The sequence below is a fragment of the Physeter macrocephalus genome, chromosome 8 (assembly GCF_002837175.3).
Source record: "Physeter macrocephalus isolate SW-GA chromosome 8, ASM283717v5, whole genome shotgun sequence".
In the NCBI taxonomy this organism is placed as follows: Eukaryota; Metazoa; Chordata; class Mammalia; order Artiodactyla; family Physeteridae; genus Physeter; species Physeter macrocephalus.
In genome coordinates this window covers 31821945-31842939 of record NC_041221.1, presented here as the reverse complement: position 1 = coordinate 31842939, position 20995 = coordinate 31821945, and positions in this window count along the sequence as shown.

Sequence of the window (20995 nt, the reverse complement as noted above, 5' to 3'; positions counted from 1 at the left end):
GAGCACAGGTTCCGGGCGCACAGGGTCAGCGGCCATGGCACCGCGGCATGTGGGATCTTACCGGACCAGGGCACGAACCCGCGTCCCCTGCATCGGCAGGCGGACTCCCAACCACTGCCCCACCAGGGAAGCCCTTATGAATAGTTTCTTAAATGTATGTTTTTATTAGTTATAATGTGTCAACATTTCCCAAGTTTGTTTGGAAAACTTTAGAGGACTAAGTAATCTGTTTTTCGTTGCAAATAAATTAAGGAAACAGTGGATTAAACAAGTTTTTAAATATATATATCTTTATGATAAAGGTTCTCATTGTCTTAATGTAAAAAAAAATGCATGATGAATCTCCAAGGAAGAAAGAAAATTTTCCTAAACTTATATGATCACGGGATCTTTAATACTAAGTTCTCACTTGATATTAACTTACAAGGAAACAGAGGTTGGCTAATAAATGAACATGGACTATCAAAACAACCTGTTAATTAATTTATTTTAATTGATAAATAAAAATAATTAGTAGATACTGTCAGTCACAAATGCTCATTTAATGACGTATATATCCCATGCTGATATACTGTCTTCTAGAGGGAAAAATAAAATGGAAAACTAGAATAAAGAGATGTAGTAGCTAGGAGACAAAGTCTATAGCAATAATGAAGTCTCATTTACATTATAGTATGAATAGTTCAACATGAAACCCATAATTTTGATCCTTGATGATATTATCTGATCTTTAATGTTATATTCCTTTATAGCAATTTAAACCAGAAAGGGCTAGAGGATTATTTCAGATATTGCAGATGTCATTAAAGAGAAGGTAATTTCAAGGGACATATATTCTTTGATTACAAGCTGAATTTAAAAAAAAAATGCCTTGGGAATATGGCTGCAGATCAATCCATTAAATTGTATATGCGTTTATTTTCTCACAATGAGCTTTAAAATATGTTTGCCATTTTATAGGATAGCTTATCTTTATTACATAGGTGGGAGGGGGAGAGAGAAAAATTAAATATGCATCTGGTGCTTGAAGAATGCATTCTATATAAATATTTTTGTAAATCAATGAAAATAAGTACAAGAGATGATAAAAACAAAATCACTGTGAATGTACTGTACCATACTCAGCATCTTATAAGACATAGGAAAAATTAAACTTCTATATTGACCGATGTTTTAAAATACTGTGTGAACCATCTTTTACATTTATTTTGAAGTGAATTGATCCTAGGGGAAGGAGCACAGGCTCCGGACGCGCAGGCTCAGCGACCATAGCTCACGGGCCCAGCCGCTCCGCGGCATGTGGGATCTTACCGGACCAGGGCACGAACCCGTGTCCCTTGCATCGGCAGGCGGACTCTCAACCACTGTGCCACCAGGGAAGCCCAAAGCTCTACCTTTTAAAATATTTTCCTTGTTGTGTTTTTTCTTCATCTTTGCCCCCCTTTACATGCAGGACTAATTTTGCTTTATGAATGTCTAAATGCATATATTACATACAGTTTAAATGACACAGCCTTTTTTTATTATTCTCTTCTGTTCAGAGAAACATGTATGTATTATTTTGTGTTTCTATGCCTTTCTTAAGGTTATTCTAGAAATCAGCTTTTTCTGTGCTCTAAAATGTCATTTAAGATCAGTCTTGAGTCTCCTACTGACAATTCTTTATTTCTATCTGCAGTTTTCCTTGGAGAACATCCATTTTCAAGGAGTTCCTCAATCTCACTGCTCCATCTGAGCCTTGGTTTGATTATCTTAGCAAAATATACAAGACTCATGTGTTCTTTTTAACTGAGTTTTTCTTAAGAGGCTCTATTTTGTAAGATCTATTTTAAAGTGCCTTTAAAATGTTTAAACCATGATTCTAGAATGCTGATCATTGCTTTTTACAGTATTCTTTGAGTCAACAATTTTGTCGTTGTCCCTGGTCCCCAAGAAAGATTTGGTGATAAGCTCAAAACAATACCTCATAATTTTTGTGATTTGCTGCTAATGTTTCCGACTCAAGAAAAAAGACACATACATGTATATGACTTGTTTTGCCAGAATAGGATTGTGGACATGAAAGCTGACTTCACATCTGAAGGAATTTCATATATACGAAAACAGACAGTAAGAGGCTCAAAGGAACAACTTACTGGGACACAGATTAAGCCTTAATATATGGAAAACAATTGAAACATTTATATTCTGCCATGGGACAGGAGGTCTCTCATGGTATCTAAACAAATGAAAGATAATTATCTGGCAGAGGCATTATAAATGAACTCTGGCACTAAATATATATATATATATATATATATATATATATTCTAGTTAATATTTGAGGACATTTTGACTCTTACTGATATTTTATAATTTATTTCAATATTCTATAGTAGAAAATTAATAGTGAAATTTCTGTTTCTGGAAAACAGAAACAGTATCCTAAAAAAACCCCAAAAACCAAGCAAACAAAACAAAAACTCTCACCATAAAAATAAGTAGAAAAGCACATTAAATACAAAAATATTTTAATCATTTTCTGATATTAAAAATAAGATCAACAGCCAAGATTGAAAAACAAAGAGGGACATGGAAACTAGACTTACAAACTGAAATAAAAATTTGAACTGCTAGAGGAATTTGCTAGTTTCAGTAGACTAGAACGTAGAATTTTTGAAGACTACCCCAGGAGAATGAGAGAAGGCATGGGCTTGAACGAAGTTAGAATTTGGGGGAAAAAAATCTACCACATGAGCCATAGAGCCAAAAGGACAATCTTATTAAGAATAGGCTTCAAAGACAGATAAAGACTGATACCACATGGTTTCACTTACATGTGGAATCTAAAATACAAAACAAATAAACAAAACAAAGCAAAACTCAAACTCAGATACAAAGAACGGATTGGTGGTTGCCAGAGGGCGAGGGGTTGGTGAGGAGTAAAATGGGTGTAGGGGATCAAGAAGCACAAACTTCCAGTTGTAAAATAAGTAAATCATGGGGATGTAATGCACAACGTGGGGAATACAGTCAATAATATTCTATTAATGGTGTATGGTGACTGAAGATAACTAGACAAACAGTTGACCTCTACTCAATAAGATTAATTTAGATATCAGTAACACAGAGAACACTAAAAAAAAATAGAGTCCGTGTGCTTGGAAATTATTCAACATAGTTCTAAATAAGTTATGAATCAAAGAAGGAATCACAATAGAATTAGGAAATATTAATAATTAAATAATGATAAAAATATAATGCCTAAAAATGGTTGAGTATAATTAAATAGAAATGTATAATTTTAAATATTTAAATTAGAAAATAATGTTGAAAATTAATGATTGTTGATTCTGAAGATATTAAACAAATAAACTATCTTTTTAAGAAAAAACATATAAACAGCAGAAATTAGAGAATTAGAAAAGAAAATCATATTTTAAAAAATCAACAGTCAAAGCCAAGTTCTTGAAAAAGACTGATATACACAAATTTTGTTGTGGTTAAGAAAATTGCATTATTTTTCAAATATTTGTGTTTTTTCTTACAGAGTCTGTCCCAATCTAGCCCCATGAAAAGAAATAAATATTTGTTATTTTAAGTGTCATTTTTTTACTAAAGTAAAAGAAATTGGGAATTATACGTGCAGATTGGGTACAACAAACACAAATATATGACATTAATTCCAGGGCTGGGTAGTGAAGTTGAAAAGAGGGTTACTTATGTTATAGAGCAGTGAAACCTTCGAAAAAACATGGCTGCCATAGTGTGGAAGGCATATAATATACCACACGAATCCTGCCTTTAAGCGATTTGTTCTGAAACTGAATGTAACTAGTGTGCCTTGGTTGTTATTGTTTGTAATTGGCTCAAGAGACTGTCATTGGCTTACAAAAATATCAGTCAATATGTAACCAAGAATGAAAGGACATCAAGAGAAGCCTGAAATGTCTACAATTATAAATATTTCTCATTTCCAACTGGTGAAAGATTAAACTGACAGGAATTTGTGTGTTTGGAGGGTACACACACGTAGTAAAATATTTTCTTAAATATGGGAAGGAAAATAAACAATACATTAAGATTCTTTGCTACTTGGAGTGGGAAGTCTTAAGAGGTGCAAACCTAGAATGGTGTAGATTGAGCTTCAATTGTAATGTAATATTTTATTTCTTTAGATGTGGCAAATACTTATGTTGGTTTCAATAGTAATTATATATTTTATATGCATAAAATATTTTATAATATTTCCACATAAATAATTTTTTTAAATTGGAGTATAATTGCTTTACAATGTTGTGTTAGTTTCTGCTGTACAATGAAGTGAATCAGCTATACATATACATATATCCCCTCCCTCTTAGACGTCCCTCCCCCACCCCCATCCAACCCATCTAGGTCATCACCTAGCACCAAGCTGAGCTCCCTGTGCTATACAGCAGCTTCCCACTAGCTATCTATTTTACACATGGTAGTGTATTTATGTCAAACCTAATCTCCCAATTCATCCCACCCTCCGCTTCCCCTCCTGTGTCCACACATCCATTCTCTATGTCTGCGTTTCTATTCCTGCCCTGCAAATAGGTTCATCTGTACCATTTCTCTAGATTCCAAATATATGCGTTAATATACAATATTTGTTTTTCTCTTTCTGACTTACTTCACTCTGTGTGACAGATTCTAGATCCATCCACATCTCTACAAATGACCCAATTCCATTTCTTTTTTGGAGCAGGGAATGATAAAAGTGAGAAGGATACTTTGTTGTATCAAAATGATCATAACTGTATTCTGCAAGGAACCACAGTGTGGTTTCTAAAACTCCCTAAAACATTCAGGGGAGTATCAAACAAACCTCTACACATTTGACTAAAGTAAATTACATGTGGAGTACTAGAAAATAGAAGGAACTAGAGAAATTGAGGTTAAATAACTGAATATACTGTTGAAGAATTTTATTAGAAATATCTCTTTCTAAGCAAACCTAAGAAGGAAACTGACATACAAGTGGAACAAATTAACTGTGGTCATTTGGAAAATCAGTGATTTGAAGAGAGGCAATGTGTTAAAATAAAAATACCATTAGTCATGGACTTAGGAACTTAAGGTAGTATCCTAGTCATGTTGTTTATTAGCTTCATAAACCAGTATTATTAATTTGTTATATTTATACTACTAATAATAATTATTACTAGTGCTCTTATAGTTACCACTAACATTTACCAAAAACCTACTTAGTGACAAATACTATACTCAGTACAGTATTCACAGTACTTAGTAAAATAACATGTCACTTGCTTTGTTATATTAACATTTAGAGGAGATTATAAACTTCCCCTGCGACCCCACCCCGCTCCATAGCAAATACTTAAACATGTAAGTATTTGCTATTTGAATACATGTCCAAGACTTACCAGTGGAGCTTGACTCATGAAAAGGTGTTCATGGAAGGTCTTTCTGAGAAAGTTACCTTTAAGTAGAAATCTGAAAAGGCAAAGAGATCAACAATTAGAAATTTTGTGCAGATGAATAAAGGGGGCTTCTAGAGTAGATCAAGCTGGGGAATGACACAGACAAATGTAGTCACTACTAAAAGTTGTCATTTTCAAATAATTGAAAGAAGGACCATAAAGGCAAAAGTATAGAGGTGAATATGGAGGGTGCCGAAGGTGAGGTTGCACAGGTAGTTGGACCCCAGGTAATCAGAGCATCCTGGTCTGATGAAGGAATGTTGGTTTTATTTTCAGTAAAATGAAAGCGTTTAATAGGTTAAGTATGAACGTGACTTGCTTGACTTTCTGGTTTAATTTGCCTCTTCTATGCATGGAGATGAAAATCAGAGACTTAGAAATAGGGTAGAGAAAGTGGCAATTTGAAAGCTGGAAAATTTGAGATGTATTTTGGAGTTAGAAATGAAGACTTGTTGATAAAATGTCCATGAGAATGAAGAAAATAAAAAATCAAAATGCTAGAAAATGTTTCTGATGCTTAGTGTCATTTACTGAGAAATGAAAGAGTGGGCATATCAAATTTGTAGAAAAAGATTCTATGTTTATTGATTTATTTTTGAAAAGTATTTAAATATGAAATATCTTTGTGAAATGAGATTTAAAGTAATAAACTGAAAATTGGTCCCACTGGCAAGTGGGTTATGAGGAGGGAAACTGAAATTAAAACAAAAATCACAATTTGCAATATGTTTTGTGACTCACAAGAGAGATTAAACTCTTCCAGACACTCCATGATGTGCATAACAAACTATTTAAATTCAAACACTTTTTTTTTTTTTTTTTAATTTTGACCATGCCACTGTGTGGCTTGCAGGATCTCAGTTCCCCGATCAGGGATTGAACCCAGGCCACGACAGTGAAAGCACCAAATCCTAACCACTAGACCACCAGGGGACTCCCCACAAAACTTTCAATATTAATTTTTTGTTTGTTTTTTTAGGCCCATCCCTTCCAAGATAAGATCTTTGACAAACTATTTGAAGAGTAGCGCTTCATGGACTCAAAAGATAAAATTGCTGAGTGTTCCAGCAACTCCAGTTTATAAATTCTGACCATTCTCTGCTTGGATCATCCAGTGCCAAACTTCAGTAATCCTGTTCCCGTGAGTACTCTTCCCTAACTCTCCTTTTTTGAGCGACCTCATGGTTTCCCATAGCGTGTGCTTTCCCTTGTCGAAGCAAGCTGATAAACCTAACACTCTCTCATTACAGATGTGTTTCTGTAGTTATTTGGGCAATTATCAGTTTTGTGAACCATCAGTTTAGTTCATAAGTCTGAAGCTTAGAGGAGGATTTTAGCCAGGTAATGTATGTATTATATGTCATCATCATACAGATGGTAATTAAAACCTTTAAGGAGGAAATCACCATGAAGGAGAACACGAAGTGTGAAGAATCTTGAGTCATGAAGTTGCAAAGATTATTTCAAGAAAGAGAGAGTAATCAACAGTGCCACGTGCTAATGGAAGAGTGACAAACATGAAGGAAGGGAAACATCCAAGAGCAGTTTTGATTGAGTGTCAATGTGGGAACCAGATTGGAAGGGTAGACAATGAATGGGGTTGAGGAGATAGAGTATGGAAACAATATTTTCTAAAACGCTTTGTTGAGAAATGGGAGAGCAGCTTTACAGGGATGAAGAGTCATGTGGGATTTTAAGGATTTGAGTCTATTTATGCTAAAGAGAGTGGTTTAAGATTCAGGAGAATAAAGAAATTATACAAGAAGCTAAGTTTCTTTAAAAGGTAAGAAGTATTGCAATCCAGTACACAAAGCTGGGGTTACCTCTTTGTGAGAGGAGGAACATTGCTTCAGTTATAAGAAAAGTTAAGGAACAAGACAAGTGCAATTACAGAGGGTTTAGAGGTGGAGAGGTGACACAGGTTTCACGGATTCTTGCTTGTTTCTTTTTTCTGTTTGTCTCTTTTTGACCATATTAATTGTGTGCATGGGGGCAGAAATGAAAAGATAAAGGAAGGTTGAAGGAAAATATAATTTTTGTCTAGAAGAAGGGCAAGCTTCCTACTGAAAGTCAATAATATTTCCAAGCAATGTAAAGAGAATATTCAAGATTTAAGATTATGATATTAAAATGAAATTAGTATATTCAACTTATTTTTTCATGGGGATTATTCAGCAATTTGTATATATTTACAGCTCAGAAAGATAGAAAATCAATTCAACAAGGGAATATCTTAGAGCTTATTGCAGTAATCCAGGTGAGGAAGAATACACTGTAGTGATTTCACTATATGTGGGAAAAGTGAAAGATTTGAAAGTTTGAGACAAATTTAACAAGACTTGATTATCGATTTGCTGTATGATGGAGGAAGGCATATGTCACTAGACTTTCAACAGAAACAACTTACTTGGATGCCTGTGATCATGGATGGTGAAAATGGAGAATAATAGTTGGTGTGTTCAGTTTTAACAGTATTGACTTTGAATGGGAAATGTTTAGTAGATACTTATATGTTTAATTAAATATTTTGTTTACTCAACACATACTTATTGAATGTATACTAAAGCTAAATTATATTATTTGCACTGAGGACCTGATAGAGAACAAAACAGGTAAATTCTCTCATATTATGTAGCATATATTCTAGTGAGTTTGGTTTTTTTTAAGAGAAGTTTGAATTACCAATAAAGATGTGAGTAACATGAGAACAAAATCATGGAAAATTGCCTTGTGAAAGGATGTGATATCCCAAGAAGAGGTTGTAGAAAGTAAAGAGAAGAGGACTTCAAATAGAATCCTAAAAATTCCTAATACATAAGAGTAAGGAACATGAAGAAAAACCACAAAATAATTTGGAAGAGATGTCCCAGGTAGGGAATAAAAACTGAATGGACTTAGTATTCATAGATGCCATTATAAGTAAATGTTCGAAATCAAGAATTGCTGCTTTTGAGATAAATAAATTATAAATTGAATATATTATATGAATTACTATGGTGATTGTTAGTAATTTTTCTGAGAACAAGTTTAAAGTCACAGAAACAGATAGCAGATTGGGATAGGTAGAGAAGTAATTTGTCAGTAATTAGGAGATGAAAGTGGAATGTGAAGAAAGGAGAATGGGGCATATAGGGCGTCAATTAATTCCTCTTCTAAAATCCAAAGATTTTTAAGATCCTCATTTAAAAAAAGAAAAAGTAATGAAAACTCTTTATTATAAGACATATTACATATATCTGTACTAGTCAGGATGGGATAGGTTCTGTTTCAGTAATAAAAGCAAGCAAATAAAAAACTGCCCAGAGTTGAGCAGCTTAAGAAATTAAGGTTTAGTTCTGCTTCTAACATAGCCTGATGAGTAGCCAACCATGTGGAGATTAAGGAAACTGGGGCTTTTTCAATTGGTGGCTCCACCTCCCCTAAGGGCCTACGCAGTGTCCTCTGCTGGATCCTGCATTCAGCTGACATTTTAAAAAGAAAGCATGAGCCAAGGGTTTTATGGGACAATCCAATATGGAAAATAGCATATATCACTTAGGCTCATATTTCATCAGCCAGAACAAGTTCCACAGCACCAACCCAACTCTAGTCCTCCTGGACACCCAGGAAAAGGAAATAGAAAGGTGGGCATCTAAACAGTCCCCACTATGGCAGAGTAAATCTAAATCATATGTGTCTTTCTTTATCTTGATATTAACACTCATCAGGTCAGTAAACATATCTATTTATCCTTTTTTTTTTTAATGCACTGCAACCATTAAAATTGTTGTAAAGTCAGCCAACAGTGAACTTGGTAAAATACAACTTGTACAACATCACAAGAGAATAATCATTAACTTGACATACTGTAAGTTTTAAATTTTAATAGAAAAGTATGGGAAAATATATGCAATACAAATATCTATCTACCAATTTACATTACATTACTAGAATCATATTATCAGATTACCATATATATCCTTTATTTTCTTAATTTGTTCTTGAACATTTTATAGTTTAGTTGCTACTGTGAATGGAATGTTTTCCCTTTTTAATTTTCTGATTACTACTAGTGTCGAGAATAAGGAATGACTTTTGACTATTTGTTTTAAATCTAGTCACATCACCAGAGTTTCTCATTAACTCAGGTATGTTCTAGTCAGATCACTTCATCTTTAAGGTGATCATTATATCAGAAATGAGAAGGGAGAAGTGACTTTTCAATTGTAATAAATAATGAGGTCTCTTAACAAAAAGTACAAATTGCTAAAGTAGCTAAAAGGAAAAATAAAGAAGTAAGCCAACATATTCTACTTGCAATACATCTCAAATTACAGGGGAATTTTTATGGAATGTGACCTCAAATTATAGAGTCTATTAAGGAAAGACAGATCCCTTAATAAAAAAGGAAGGCCAATGGTTTAAAATTGCCTAACTTAAATAACAATTTATGCATAAAAATAAAATTCCCCCAAATATAATTTGACTTAGAGGAGACAGGATTAAGTAAAAGAAATTTTTGATTTTTATGGCTTTTTTAGATCATAAGAACTGTCAAATTAAAGGAGCACATTAATTCTCTATAAGATTCACAAATAAAATTAATACTGTACATGAAAATATAATTTAATGTAGAAAAATCATGTTGTAGAAGAAAATAAGAGCTGACATTACACTTTTATCCTGTACTAGACTCCTCTGGTATAAAATCTATATCATCCTAACTTTAAAGATTTGAATTTATATATTAACACTGATACTGAAGAATAACAGAATATGTGTACTAAAGAATTTTTTAAAAAATATATACACATCCTTAGCTCTGTGCTTCTAAAAGGATAGTGTTAGGTCCTGCTCATTTGCTTTAGGCATGCTGACTTTATGCGCCAGGATGAAAAATGCTAAATAACGTATGGGACAGAGTCAGCATCTACCAATTCATTCTTAGTCTTCAAAGAATGGCTCTGAGTTATGCTGCTTATTAGAGTATCAAGGAACGTCAGTTTTCAAAAGTGCCACATAAATGTGTGCACAAATCCTAAACTGGTGTTTGCAATGGGTCCTTAGGAACACAAAATGGATAATGGCACCACAGACGCCTATATACATGTATGAATGTTTGATTTAAAAAACATTCTTGGCTACTTTTTCTAAAATCTAGTTTTATAGTCTTTTTGGCCAATTGCGCTTAGAGTTGATTTAATGTACAAAATATTTTAGACTAAATAAATGCTAAAAATATTCTTTTAATTTATTATTATATTGAATCTTATGTTGATATTTGATATTAAATGACATTGATTATTATTTACTTTGTAAGCTTGCATGTAGGCTATGGATTAATTTTTTGACTGTGGTGACATTGAATCGAGTTAGATATTAATTTTGTTAAATAGACTATGTTAGATTATCACTTTGCAGAAGAGGAGAGCAAGAATATAACAAGATTTTCCTTTGGGATTTTTCTTTTCTTTTGCTTAATTTTTAAAGACTTCTATCATAATACAATGTATTTAAAGCCAACAAACAACTTCCAAACTGACACATTATTTCATGTATCATAAAATGTTATGATTTCCAGCAAATTTTAAAACACGATGTATTTTATTATCTATGAATAGAACACTACATCTAATATTTCTATGAAAGCTATGGAATTGTAGCTACATAATAGTAATTTCAAGACATGCAAGTTTTCTTGCATACTCAAAGGATTAGAATCATCTTTGATGAAACTAAAATACATTTATTTTCATGAAATATTGATTTTACTGTTCATATCCCATGATGTTCTCTCATGTGGATAACAACGAAAAATATTTTATGAAGAGTAAGAAAAAACAGTCCTGTGATGTTGAACTATTATTTATAGTGGTTTCCTCAAAAATGCAAATGTTGAGTAGAATATATTCTTTATAACTACAGTTTAATCACATTTGAAAGTTTATTAATTGATCATAGAACAAGAATTTAAATACGTTATTGCAATAAATAAATACAGGGAGGTTCACACCATGGATCATTAGGAATTGTCTTCATTTAAAAATGGACTTAACTAGGCTCTTCGATACTTGAGAAAGTATTTCCAGCTTACTTCGCAGTGCTGCTGTTAAGTTATATTGGGTTAATAGAAGCAAATCGTTTAGAGACTCCCAAAGGAAACAAACATTTTAACTATTTCAGTTCCACTATTTAAAACTTCCCTACAGTGCCCGAGTCTATCAGCTTAGTACTTGTCTATATATTATCTTATTTAAGTTTTTAAAACTACTGTACGATCTTTTCCCAATTTTAGAGGTGCAACACTGGGGCTCAAGCTCAGGTGAGCACATAATTTATTCAACACTAAAAAGCAAGCAAGAAGGCACGCTGAGGAGCTGAATCATAGTTCCGTATTTCCAAGCCCAGCCCATCTGTTCTTACACCATAGTCCCCTTGGGTGGCTTTCACCAGTTCTGCACCCTCATACCTCAAGTTCTAGATGCTTTACTTCCAGCAGTTTCATCCACATCCTTAATTAGAGGGCTGCTCCTTGGCTACTGGAGCTGCTTCATCAGGAATTCATAGAGCAGAGGGTACCTGGGCAGAGGTGGAGAGTGGCACCTTGTAAGACACCTGGAGGGACTAACATTAAAGTGTAATTCCTACTTGAGGTCTTCCCAGGGCCAGGCTAAGGTTGAGACTTCACCTGAATCTGCTCTCTTGCCTTGTGTCTTTCTTCCTCTACCCTGTCCTGTCTTCCATGCTCTCTTACTGATTTCTCCTGGCGGAACTTCCTTAAAAAATAATCATTTGCACCTGGACCTTTACCCCAGGGTCTACTTTTAGAGAATAAGAATCACCTGGAGAAGTAATTAAACCCAAGTACCTGGGCCCCACTGCCCGAGATTCAGATTCAGTAAGTCTGGAAGGAGCCTGAGAACTTCCACTTCTAACAGACTCTAAGAGATGTTGATCCTGTGGTCCATGACCCACATTATGATAGCTTTATGTAGACAACCCAAATGAAGATGACGTAATGGAGAAGTGATTTTTCTACCTTTATTGTGAATCCTAATTTCCTGGAGGTCTTATTCAAAGGTAATGTCAGGCCCCTCCCTCACAGTTGGTATATGTCACTACATTGTGTTTTCCAAGAATGTCATGTTTTTAATTTTAAAGCAATTCAGTTTCAACCATTGAGATGAAAAGGGTACCTTTTTCATCCTGACAGTAGAAAAAGAAAAATGGTTTCATAAAATTTAAAATATTTTCCTAATAAATTTTCTTCAGGGTAATTATTTTTTTGATTCCAATTTTTATTATTCAATTATTTTAAAGATGGATACCTTACTTCTCATTAGAAGGATTACTATATTACTATATTATCATGATGTTGGTCTGATTGTAGATTTCGTGGAAAGGAGTAAGGGGAGAAGGGAACTTCTGAAATGGAACCATTTATGGCTCAGATGAATGTCAGCATTTGACAATAAATGTGCAACCATCAACAGAATGATATCATTCTTGATTGTAATATTATCTTGTTATTTTCATTCACATAACTATGAAAATTGGTAGTGCATATTTTTCTTGTGTTGCTCATTATATGATATTATTTTTCTTTTTTACTAAAATAATGGTCCTTTAGAAAGGCATGGAGAAAAACTAAACACACACACAGAAAAATATACTCAAAAAATAGAAACAAAAATCAGTGACTTTAGTATGAGGAAACAGACTTCATTTTACACATTCATAGTTACAATGCACAACTGAATTTATTGAAATAAAAATGTTCATTAAAATGATTAAGAAAAATAATTATTCATCATTTTAATGGGTCAACACCATACTATAAATGTATTTACATAAAAAACTGTCAAATTCCCATGGTTATTTCTCCTTAAAAGCATTTTAACACAAAGACATTTTTTTGTAGTTTACTTTTGACCTCTTTTTTTGTATAGAAGCACTCGTATGAAAAATGTTATGACAGCATTATCGCTTTTTTAAAAGAAAGTCAATGAATATGAAACTACCATGAAGAAACCTGTTAAGATAGTCTACTATAGGCAATAATATGAGTTTTATTGGAATAAATACAGACATTTATGACCTAAAAATTATAAATTTAACATCAGATATATTAATATACCTAAAAATGTCAATGTCAAGGATTATCCAAATGTTATCATTAGGATTAGATTCAGTTAATTTAACAATATCTTATTTTATCCATCTAGTATATTATCTCTACATGTAATATATTGGTATACAATTCATTGCAGGGTTTCTTATATACACAAATAACTTACAAGAAATAAAGAAGCTTAAAAAATGGCAAAAACTTTACTCTGGAATTTCAATTTTTGTAAAAGTTGTGCCATGCAACTTGTGCCTTTTCTGCTTCATTTAGACATTCGAATGTGACATTGACATTTTATATCATAAGAAGCAATATTTCATTTTTAGGACAGGTCAAGGTATAGTAATGATAGATTTATGGCTGTGACAAGATCATTATATGGAGAAAAATACAGCCGAATCTCCAAGAAATCCTTTGTCAGCTCTTTGAGTAGCCTGAAACTTACATCTCTGGAGGTGACTTTGATCTTAATTCCTGTCCAGAGCATCTCACATTACAGCTACATTTGTCTTATTTCTTATAGAACATTTCAGGATTGGGAAATTTTGCAAAACCTTTTTTGAAAAAATTGCCTTGTATGATTACACCAGGGACAGATGAACAATTTGTTTCCTTGTCACATTTAAAGGCAAAGACCATACCATGTGCACCAAGGGAGAAATAGGCAGACAGAATAGTCCAAGCTGGAAAGTTCATACTATGGTATGAAGCTGTGGCTGAAACACATTTTTCCCTGAAGCAATTTAATATTAATCATCTTGCAATTATAAAACAGTTTTAAAAGTATATTTTTATTTTTATGTGTAATTTCTAAATGATTCATAAATATTAAATAACACATTCATATTTTCTAATTGTCATTATATGAGTGGGTACATTTTCTGGAAAATAATGTATAAATATATTGATCTGTTACCATAAAGTATAATAATCAACAAATTATATTATATATTCACACAAATTCACAGAGGAAAGCATTTCTGCTTACTTATAAGCCGCTTGTTATTTTTCTTGCATCACTACAAACAATCTAAATTTATGACATGAGTACATTATTAGGGAAATGTTTATTCACTTTATGTATATAAATGAGTATATGTTTATCCATGCAATGCCATGTTAATAGGTATGTGCTTCCAATAAAAACAGAGTGAATATGAATCTTGAACTTAAGGAGTTTATTAGTTAGCAAGTATGACAGGGCATGGTACTAAAAAAAATAATTAAATAGAAGAGTGATAACAGTCTTAAGATTTTTAAAAATAAATATGTGTAATATCTTATTCTGTTAGTATCTCAACTTTTGATTTGCCTTATTTCTCCCTAATATCTTACATATAATGAACATTTTATACTAGCAGCAGTAAAATCGTTTTCATAATTAATCCACACTACTTGGGACGCATTTGTTGTTTGCAAGTAGGAAAAGTAATATGGAGCTAATTTTTAAAAGGAGGAGGTTATTTGTCATCAGACAAAAGGGGTCTCAGTACCAGAGTTGGGAAGGCTCTTGCTCTGTAAATGAACTGGAAGCTGGGGATGAAATGCTGACAGCAGTGCCATCAAGGCTCACTCACCATTCTGCTTTCTATTTGTCTCACTGAATCTGAGTTGTATCTCTCTCTTCTCTATTTGCCCCCCTTTCTCTGATCACTGTAGTTTTTTTGAAATTAATATTGGAAAATATACCTATTTAAACATTTTGAAAGAACATCTGTGTCCACATGATTTACCTGAAATTAGGTGCTTATAGCAAGAAAGAACACTTGTACCTGGGATGGCTGGGAATTTAGAATGATATTTTATAAAATTATTCCATTTATGAACTTCTAGAAATTTGTCTTCTTTTGATCCTTCTTTTAATTTAGGTCTTTTTGAACTTCATTTATTATTATTGCTATTATTATTTTAAAAGTGCTAATATTTTATGTAATAATGGCACATGCATTGTACACAGTTCCCATTATATGGAAGAATATATGTCATACATTCCCCTCCCATGACCACCGCCATCCACCAAGTTCACTTGGCTGTAAGGAAACACCATTAAGTATTATGAGTATCTTTCAAGTGTATTATAGGCTCTCATGAACTCAGTGTGTCCATCCCAAATTCATATGTTGAAGCCCTTATCCCCACTGTGATGCTGTTTGGAGATGGGGCCTTTGGGAGCTACTTAGGTTTAAATGATGTCAGGGAGGTGGGAACCCAATGAAGGGATTAGTGTCCCTATAAGAAAAGAAAGAGACCCAAACTCTCTTTTTGATTTTTGCATAAAGAGCAGTACACCATATATATATTATCCTGTTCCTTGCTTGTTGTAATCCATTTACAATAAAGGCTGACAAATACTTCTTATCATTTGATAAGATTCTGCCTTATTCTTTCTAAAAGACTATTGTGTTTCATTGCACAGATAAATGATAATTTAGAAAAATCATCTATCAACTTACCTTTCCATTTTAACCAATAGTGTTACCACCAACAATATTAAAATTAATTCTGTGTACTTAAATGTATTTCTTCACATATCTGAGTATATCTCTAGGGTAATTCATATAAATTGAAATGTTATGTTTAAAAGTAGTCAATTTAAATAGATGCATATTATTAAATTGCTTTTGATAGAGATTTTACACTCTCATGAGAAAATATATTTTCTCAACACTTCACCAGGACAGTGTGCTTTTTGATCTTTACAAATTAGTGAAAAACATTCCTTACATTTATTTTACTTTGATATTGGGAATCTTTTCATATGTTTGAAGAGATATTTTACTTCCTTTTCCAATTAATTCTTTGCTCCTATCATCCCTTTTTCTATTATATGTGACTTTTTTATTGTTTGTACTATTTCCACTTTAAAGAAATTTTAATTAGTTTTTAAACTCATTTTTAATTACTTTTTTTCCTATGCCATATAATGCACACATTTCTCCCTAGTTTGACCTTTTCTTTTGACTTTGTTAGTGATGAGTTTGAATTTTGCCATGCAGAATATATTGCATTTATATAGCAGGTTTATCTATTCTTATTTTTAAGACTTCTGGAATTTTTATATACAAAGTCCTTCCCAACTCTAAAAATATTTTTAAAGACAATTACATATTTCTTCTATTATTTCTAATCTTAATAGTCACTGCATTCATTTAGATATTAGTCCCAGTGAAACTTATTTGGGTGCAAGAGATGAAAAAGGGTTCCAATGTTTTATTTTATTATTTTTGATTAGGCTTGCTACAAATCATTTATTATATAAATCGTCTTAGCTCTACTGATTTGAAATCATATTTTTCCATATGAATCTGCTTCTCTTTTCAGAGCTTTTATGTTCTTGCAGTGATATTTATATCAAGACATATTACACATGTAAATATATAATTTATACAATAGTATGTCATCATCTTCTTCTCCTTCTCCTTATTATGATGATTACTACTTTTCCTCATTATTCTTAGTTTATTTGTATTTCCACAAGAGCTTTAGAATCAGCTTGTCATTTTCCCCAGCCCCAGGTGTGTATTTATTAGGAACAAATTAAATTCACACATTAATAGAGAATGCTTTTTGATGTGTAAAATTTCATTTCTTGCTCACAGCAATATTTTGTTTTCTTTGCACTTTTGCTGCAAAATCATTGTTTAGTTTATATTTCAACATTTCAAGATGTATCTTCAATTATCTTGTCAGTATATTTTTGTTTGTATCTTATAGTTAAATATTCAGCAGCCCTTCGTTCTGATCTGAGTTGTAGAAACATTTACAAACATAAAATAAACTATGAGAGTAATAAATTTATTATGTGCATACGTTGAGGCAATTGGTTTGTGTGTGTTATTTTTCATCCCTGCAACAGTCAGTAATGTGTAACTCTACTTGGTTTTGATCTCTATACATATTTATTGGGGAATTAGATTTTATTGGTTATTGCTAGTGGACTAGTGCTTGGAATAATCTTAGGCCTTTGCAAAAAAATCAATATCTTTACAAAGGATTTTCAGAACCCCCCATTCCTAGAGTTTTGTTTGCTTTTTTTTCTGGCACTTATTTATCCTTAGAACATGTCTACATAATTTTAAAAATCCATGGACTCTACCTACTTCTATTTGTTTCTACTCCTTGTTTCATCAGTGGCTTTTATACAGAGAAACCCAAATACAATAAAGGGGGGAAAAAGTATAAAATATTATCTTACCAACCAGTAATGGGAAAAATTGTATACTTACCATCAACGAGTACATTCAAATTGAAGAATTGCTCACCAGAAATTTTAGTTTCTGTCGAAATATTAAATTTCACTAATGATTGCCATACCTATATATTCAGCACAAACATCTTTCACTAATGGATTTATATCTTTAAAATGTCCTTTTGTAGAATGCCTCTTTTCTTATATAAGGTTTGAGATTTTGATTGAATTTTCCATTAAATAAATTAGTACAGCCAATCTAGCTTAAATGTATTGTATTCATGGATTAAATAAGCTAACTAGTAAAACTATAAATTTCCAAAATGACAATGATTGCCTCCTTGCCTCCTTCTTAGCATGTTCCCTAAATAACATGCTAAGAAAAGTCGATGGATTGGATGATATGAATGATAGGATTGGAGAAATTTTGAGGAAAAGGAATAACAGCAAACCTAACCTAACTATACTTGAGGTATTTCTGATTTATACTTAAAGATGAGAATAAAATGATAATTTCTGGAAACTAATAACTAATACAACTAACAGCATAAAAAGGTAGGAATTTTAGGGAAATTTGTGTTTCCAGGGATACAGGAGAAATTTTAAGACATATTCAAAGCTAGAGCACATCTCCATAAGAATTTTTCACAAATTCTAACAAGTTGGTGTAAACACACACTCACACACACACACACACACACACACACACACACAAAACAGAAGTGAGGTCAGAGTGTTGTGTTTGTAACAAAGATGAGTTACAGTCCCAGAGAAATTCCTCATCCTTTCACCACCATATCACATGAAGCTATAAAAGAAAACAGTGGGTATCATGTCAATATGTCAGGGAAATAGACTACTTTATTGGTGAAATAAACAGGCTTCTGGTATGTCAAAGAGTCACCAGCACAATTTCAAAGCAAGTGGCAGGCCTCCACAAGCAAAGTGGAGTGAGTGAGATTACATATAAAAGGGGGGTAATGATTACACAAACAGAGTCTGCAAAACATGAAACAAAACAAACTATATGTATATACACATATATATACATACATATATATAAAACATGCAAAAGACAGACAAAAACTCATTCTAGAAGAAAATGTAACAAAAGAACAGGAGGAAGTTTCTCACAGCAGCATAAAGGTATGGAGCAAGTTAATAAGAAAAAGTATTAAATGAGACAATAAATGAGAGATAACAGTAAATAGAATGCCATAAATGGTAGATAGCAGACCTCAGGAAATAAGTTCAGTGGCCAAGAGCATTAATCCCAGATATCATAAAAAATTCGGAAGTTTAAGGAACAGAATATGGCAGAAAATCGAATTTCAGACATAGACCTAATGCTTGATTTAAATAAAATGAATTCAGATAAAAAAGAAATATGACAATGTATAAATATATATACATGTGTGTATATATACATATAGATGTATACACATGTATAGATATATAATTGTGAATAAAAGATGATTGATAAAAAGGGTAACTAGTGTTCCTAGATAGGAAAAGAAAAACTTGAACTAAATTATACAGAAAGAAGAAAATGTTGCTTTTCAAGAACGTTTGGTTAGAAATTCTCTTCTTCTCTGCCATATACTTGTAAAATATGGAAATTCAAAGGTGATTACAAAATTAGATTTCCAGTTAGCCAAAAAAATCTAAAACATATCACATACAAGCAAGGAAAAAGCAGTTACAGATCAGAATTTTCTGAACAATATAAATACAGGAGAAAATAGTGTAATAACCAAAAAGTTTGAAAGAAAAAAAAAACTCATACATATAACTTATACACATATCTAAGGTTATATGCATTCATAACTCATACAGATAACAAAGGTTATAGGAATTCAGATGAGAATATTTAAATTTGAAGATTGACTAGGACTGTGAAAAAACAATATGTAAGACCTGAAGTTAGTACAGAATATTCTGCTGGTACCCAGAGCTCTTCCTTTTAAGTCCTAGTGGCAAAATGAAATGCCATATCCAAAAATAATATATTGAATCAGTTGTGACAACTATGTGTTATCCTGTATTGATTATACACATGCATGTAAAAATTAAAATTATTGGGATCTTGCTCTACTGCTGGGAAGACTGCTGTCAGACTTTCAATTCAGAAAGGGAATTATAGCATTTGATGGGAGAGGTACAGGAAGAATATTTTCCTGCAGAGGTTAAGTCAAGATAAAAAGACGTGTTACAAAGAGCCATGTCCTCTGACTTGAACCTTTTCTTCCCTTAACTGACACTGTGCTACAATTTTTCTTCACATTTCTGGAAGGTTTTTTCTTTTCTTTTTTTTTTTTTTTTTCTTTTTAGCTGCTAAAACCACAGATTCCTGGTAACATTTTGGGTCTATTTTTATTCTGTTTCAGCCTCTTTGGGAAAAAAAAAATAGATCCTAAGTGTGATTCCTTATAATTTTAAAATCTTTTATATTATGGTAGATTATTCTATAGATATTTTTGCATTTGCATTCTATTGATTACAATGAGAAAATTGTTTTCTGGTAAGAGATGGACTAGGATAGTAGGCAAAAGACATTATATAAGCAACGCTTCCAAAATTTGTCACAAGGGTACCATATTGATTGTTTTCATACCTACACATGTCAAGTATATTAAATGAATTTGCAGAGAAAACATTATTCTAAATCACTGGTAAAACCAGTATTAGGCCATACACATCATTTGGCCCTATAATTAATCAAAGTTATACTTAATTCCATGTCCCTGAGCCACTCAAAATAATCTTACAAACAGTTAATCAGCCCATAGTATGGAAAATTTAGCTTAAGAAATTGTGGTGGAGTTTAACTTAAGGAACAGCTGGCAGCTCTCTTCAATGAGCTGAATTTATTTGTATCTTTTTCCATTCTATATTTCCTTGAAGGAGGAAAATAAAATGAATGGTAAAAGCTAATAGGATGAGATTTTTACCATACCATAAAAATCCTAAGAGTAATAAAGATGGAATCATCATTTTTGTTTATTTAACCCCTATTCGAACTACAAAGGGTAACTCATATCCTACTTTACAAGTGAAGAAATTAAAGCTAGATATTGCTATTTGTCTAGCGTTGCAAGGCTTAAATTGATAAAATGCATACACAAAGCCCAAGTTGGACTAATAACAAAGCCTAGGTATTTGATTGTTTGTTCATTTGTTTGTTTTTAACTTCCTTCTTCCCCAAGAGCTGACCCATAATCTGTAAACACTTGAGAAGGATGGATGGAC